Source organism: Molothrus ater, chromosome 6, assembly GCF_012460135.2.
Source record: "Molothrus ater isolate BHLD 08-10-18 breed brown headed cowbird chromosome 6, BPBGC_Mater_1.1, whole genome shotgun sequence".
Classification (NCBI taxonomy): domain Eukaryota; kingdom Metazoa; phylum Chordata; class Aves; order Passeriformes; family Icteridae; genus Molothrus; species Molothrus ater.
The window spans coordinates 52409735-52415513 of record NC_050483.2 but is presented as its reverse complement, the minus strand read 5'-3'; positions in this window follow the sequence as shown (position 1 = coordinate 52415513).

Genomic DNA, 5779 nt, shown 5'->3' with positions numbered 1-5779 from the left:
GCACCTCCCCGCCCGCAGACCGGCCCCGCCGCCGCCAGCGCGGGGAAACCACTCCCCCGGCAGCGCCGGCGGGGCGGCACGCAGGCACGGCCCGGCCCGGCCCGGCCCGGCCGCCCCGCGGGGAGGGGACGCTGTCGGCGGACACGTGTGGGACCGCACGGCCTCACCCAGCCCCCGCACGGTGCCGGGGTCACACGGCGCGCCAGGCGCGGGACGGAGGGCCCGGAGGGGTCACTCCCCCGGAGCAGTTCCCCCTCTCCCCTTGCTTTGCTCACGGGTGTCCAGAGCCCGCCCTGCAGCAGTCCTTGATGAGAAAACGCCGAATGCGGAAAGCACAAACTTTTGGGGGTTCTTTTTGGAGGGATTATTTTTTTGCGGGGGGCGGGTGCTCCACACCGAAGTGAGTTTCCCATCTGCATCCCCGACCCGTGGCAGGGACCGCTCTTGTCCCGAGAGGCTGCGGAGCTGGGGCTGGCAGGCGGTCTGTGCCAGGGCTGTGGTAAGGGGCTCCCCCCTGCCAGGCTGTAAGGGGCTCACTGCAGACAGGCTGCCAGGAGGCATCTGTAGCTCTGCATGTATTGGTGATGCTGGTGATAGAGGCAAAAACACACGCAGTGGCAAAAGTCACACTATGGCATTAGCCTGGGGAGCAGTGGTGGAGGAATGTGGATGTACAAAGGAGCACGGTCCTCCCCAGTGCTGGGCATCCCCCCGGGAAGCAGCTCAAACTCGGTTGATGCAACCGAGGGATGCAAGGGGGGTGCAGATCTGCCTCCCTCCCTCTGCCCAGCCAGCAATGGGAGCTGTGGCTTCAGCCTGCAGATGAGCAGCCCCTGGGGTCCCCTCTTTGCCAGGCTCAAAGGAGGGACATGCACCACGGCTGCTGGAACAGGCCTTTCCTTTAGTGCCTTTTTCCCGAGACTGCTGCTTCCAGCACAAGCACACAAGAGCACGATGGAGCACGGGAACACTGAAAGGGAGATGGGTGTCAGCCAGGGGAGACCTTCCAGCATTTGTTTTGTGGGAGGTCCTGCAAAATGAATGCTAGCGTGCATGGATGGCACAAGGTGCATGGAGCATCCAGGGGAGACACAGCTGCAGGTGAGGAGGAAGCAGTGTGTAACCTCGGCTTCAATCTCCTCTCTCTGTCTAACATTGGGCTGTCAGGAAATAAGGAGCTCAGCCTGCATTTCAGGGTCATTCATCCTTGGCTGGAGGGGGTGAAAATGTCACCTGCTGCTGATTTAAGGGAAGTCTCGCCTGTTTCTGTGGGCAGTGGTGGAAGGTGATTCCATTAGGGCAGCGGGACAGTGGTGGCACAGCTGCAGTCTGCTCTTCATGCACCCGGGATGGTGGATGAGAAGGATCTGTGCCTGTGCCCAGGAAACCTATTTGGGAGTGAAAGCAGCTCCTTCCAAAGGATGTATATGTAGATATATGTACACTCTACACAGGGAGTGTATCTACTGGAATTTTTCCAGTGCTGGGGTTATGGGTATGGATTCCAACCCAACAGCCACCCAAGAACCAGTTGTAGGCTCTCTTTGGAAGCTGCTCTTGAACAGTGAGCTTTTATGCACTTTGTGCTTTTTGCACACACTTTTTGCAAGTGTATCTAAAACATAGCTATTGGTTTAATCCTATATATTCAATGTATATACACGCTTCACTGTATACCTCAGTGTTCTGAGAATGAACCCCACATGGCAGTGGGCAGACCAATTGTTTCTGACAGTTTTATTCCTAGATTCCTGAGTTATTCCTGCCTGAGGACAGAACAGCTGCAAGGGGAGATTTATCCTGTGGAGACTAAAACCAACTCCCCAGTAACATTGGGGTTGCAGGAAATCTTTAAATAGGAGGTGTCCTTGTCACCCCAGGGAGATAGTAGGGTGCATGTGTACCCTATCAGGGAGGTATCCCATCAGAAATACCCCTTGTGCAGTGCAGTGCTGGGTGGGACAGGGCAGGATCCAGACCTGGGGCTGGACAAGCTGTTCCACTGTTCTCCAGAGAAACTGCTGCTACTGCTTCTGCCACCCGTAAGGGCACCAGAATCTTGCAGGGAGGTCAGTGGGGAGAGTGCAATCCCTCCAAGGGACTTTTCCCCTGCTTTCACTTCTACTCTCCATGAGCAAGTTCCTGCCTGTGCACTTTCCCAAGCTGCTTCACCACGAGCTGCAAAAGGCAAGGTGGAGAACAGAGACAGGCAGTGACTACTGTCAAGGAAAACAATGGTTTAAAGCTATTTTGAGCTTTGTGGAAACAATTTATTTTGGTTTTGTGGCCCCAAAGAAGAGCAAGTTTCTGTCTCCACCACAGGATCTGTTTAGTCTTGAGTGGCAGATAAGCCTCAGAGGCTGCACCCAGCCTGGTGGGCACTGGGACATTCTGCCTTCTGTTGCCTCCCACAGTGAGTGTTGTAGGGCTCAAGATGTGTCTGTGGCAGCTAGGGTAAACATTCAGAAGCAACTAACATCTGTCTGGTGCTCTCCAAGACAACTTTGGTGTTTTATTTCCAACCCTTGAGGTCTCAAGTGGGAAATTCACTTTGCTCCATGGGCAAATTGATCAGACCCCAGTTGGGAAAGCAGAGGATATGGGTTGGATATCTTCTGTGTGGGCTCCTGGAAGTCCCATAGTGGTAGTTTCTGAAGCCCACTGCAGTTTCTAAAGTAGGCTGTATGGCAAAGGCTCTCTTGATGATGAACAGGGTAAGTGCCAGTCAACCAGTGTTATTCCTGTGTAACTGATTGGAACTACACAGACTGAATTTAATTTCATGATTAGTTATGCCAGGAGACCACAAGTATTGGATAGGTGCCTTTGCTAAATTAATCTCATGGAAATAATTACCTGGCTCCAAGAGAAGGGGGTTCCATTTTCAGATCCAGATACAACTGGGAGGTGTGGGAAGGACACTCATCCTGCACACCAAATCCAGATGAAAACCCATGACCAAGACACTTGGTGAGAAGTGCCATGCTCACTTCTCCTCCATACTGAGGCCAAGGATGGCACCCCATGCATGTGCCCACCTCTGGGATCTTGGGAAAAGGATCTGTGCAAGCCCCCATGTGCTAGCACTGCTGCATAGCAGGTGCCCTGCCTTGAGCCTTAGCCAAAATCTGACTTGTTTTTATGGCCAAAGACACATAGGCTGGACATGCAATTTCCAGAGCTGGATGTCTGCAGCAGCACTTGCACACAGGTGTGTCCATTTTCCAATGCAGCTCTCACCTTGCTTCTTCATGGCTTGTGTCCTGCTGTTTCCACATGCCTTGATAAATCAGTGCAGAGGCAACTGCCCATCTACACAGCATCTATACAATATGCATCTCTTACCATAAACCTTTTCTGCCATAGATTAAAAGGAACCAATTTCTTTCGCCTCTGTTGTAGGGAAATGTCAGAAGCAGGGACAGCTGGCTCAGCTGAAGGGAAGGAGTCAGATGAATATGCATGATGCTAAGGCATTATTAACCTTGTGAATTTAATGTTGGAAATTTGACCTTTCTTCTCCCACCACTCCCCCCTTTGTGGATGGCTGTCCCTGCTGGACACACCTCTCGTTGTGAATTGAGAGATGTCACACCTCGTTGTTCACTGTGCATGTCAGCACGTGAGTGCTCTGAGACAATTAATCACTCCAGTCCTGATTGAAAATTCTCAGTCCTTCAATTTTCTGGATGCATTTGACTGAGCAATGTCCTTGCAGAGACAGGGGAAAGAAGAGTTTCCAATTCATTTGCAGATATTTGATTATTTTAAAAGCTGTTTTTGTGAAACACCTCATAATACATAAGGTTGCATGGCTCCATACCATGAAGGAAAACCGAGGCAGCACAGCTCTTCAATCCAAACAGGCATAAACCAGCTGGCCAATGACAGGCTCAGCTCTCACACAAATCAGGCAGCAGCTAAAGGGATCAATTCTCACCTGGTACAAGGGTGTTTGGGTCAGAGAATCTGGTCATGCTGGGGCTCTCTTTGAAGCAGGGGAGCTGAGGTGTATTAACTTGCACTGAGCATGGGAATCAAAGAAGCTTCAGGTGCCAGGGCTCTTTGGGCTTCAGGCTGGAGAAATAATAAAGGATCACATAAAGCATTCTGATATTAAACAGCAAAAAACTTACTGGAAGAAGAAGAGTTACTTTTTATTAAAACACCTGCTGTTCCTTGGCTGCAGAGCTCCTGCTTACATGCTTTTCCCATCCTCCCTTATATGCTTTCCCCCTCCTCAAGCTTCACTCCCTGATATGCTTCTGAGGCCACACATCTTCATTCCTTGCTGCTGTGCAGGGAATGTGGCCCTGCCTACCCCAACGTGGGTGTGCTACACTGCAGGGGTTGCTGGTGGGATAAGATCTGCAAAGATTGCTGTAACAAGAGGCCTCCCACTATAACACAAATGTCCATTTAAATTTTTATGCTAAATGTTGGCTATCATGAGCTACTATGTATTACAGTACTGGCTTAATTTCCTTCTCTGAATTTGGTCTCTTCTGATGTTGGAGCAAGGTTTTATCTGTCTGAATCACTGCATCATCATCAGATGTGGTCTACAGGCACCGACTGTCCTCCAACAGCCTATCTCCTCACCTGGAGGCTGTAGTTAGGGGTATGGTTGCCATGGCGGTGGCAAGACAATTAAAATGGCTTTATAATCAGCTGAAGGTACTGACTGTTTCCAGGATACTATATATCCCAATCAATCTCTGCTCCAACAGACCTTGGAGCAAAGCCAGATCCAATGACAGCAGTTGGTGGCGTTTAATTTTTTTCTTTCTCCTCCAGCCCCCTAGGGTTAGCCTTCCTGCAGGGGTTTGTAGCTGCAGTTCAAGGTGAAAAAAACCTCCATTGTTTCTGGCTGTGGTAGCTTTTGTCCTGCAGCCTTTGATTTGGGCCATGCAGCTCACAAAATGTGTGAAGTTACCACCACTCCTCTGACCTCCTGACCTGCCAGAAGCTGAACTGGCTGCTTGGCATTGCCTGATGTGGGTGCTGCCTTTGTGATGAGTGCAGGGAATAAGGGATCTCTTTGTGGAAGGCTCCTCCCAACAGGCTGTGCTTCTCCCCTTGCCAGGCCATTCCCCGTGGGTGGTGGGGGCTGGAAGCAATATGTTGGAAGTCACACTGTATCCCAACAGCTCGGGATTCAGAGCTGTCAAGCAGTGGCTCATTGTTAGTACAACTTCTTCCAGAATGCCAGAAAAAGAAAAGGAGACTTGAAACTTTTTATGACCTGCTGACACATGAGTCTGGTAGGAAACTGACTGTGAATCTGGAGAAGTAGTGGAGAGGTTTGGAAATCTGCTGCTGCTGCTCATTACAGGGTTGTTTTTTCCTACAGGTAGCAATGGGAGCCAGAGGGCTCCTCCAATTTACATCTGGTTGTTCCAGCTGGCTTACATGGATCAATTTTGTGGTGTAGGTGCTGCCCTGTGCTTGGTCAGCACTTCTTGGGAGTGTATAGTATTTTTGTGAGGGCTTTCTGTATTTTTGCCATGGTTCAAGAACAGCTGAATTCCCATTTTAGAGAGTTTCTGACCTACATGAGCCCTGAGGAGACTGTATAGTCCAAGGTAGGAGGCTGGGCCAGCTGTGTCCTGAAAGTCTGGATGAGTTTGCAATGTGAGACTACAGAATGGCACAAAATGCCACTCCAGACTGCTGCTACTAAGAAAACTTAGCTCAGGGCTGCTCTGTGTGGCACTGGGCACTTCCCCCAGTGCAGGGGCTACAGTGGGTTTCAGTTTCAGAGCTATTCTGCACTTTG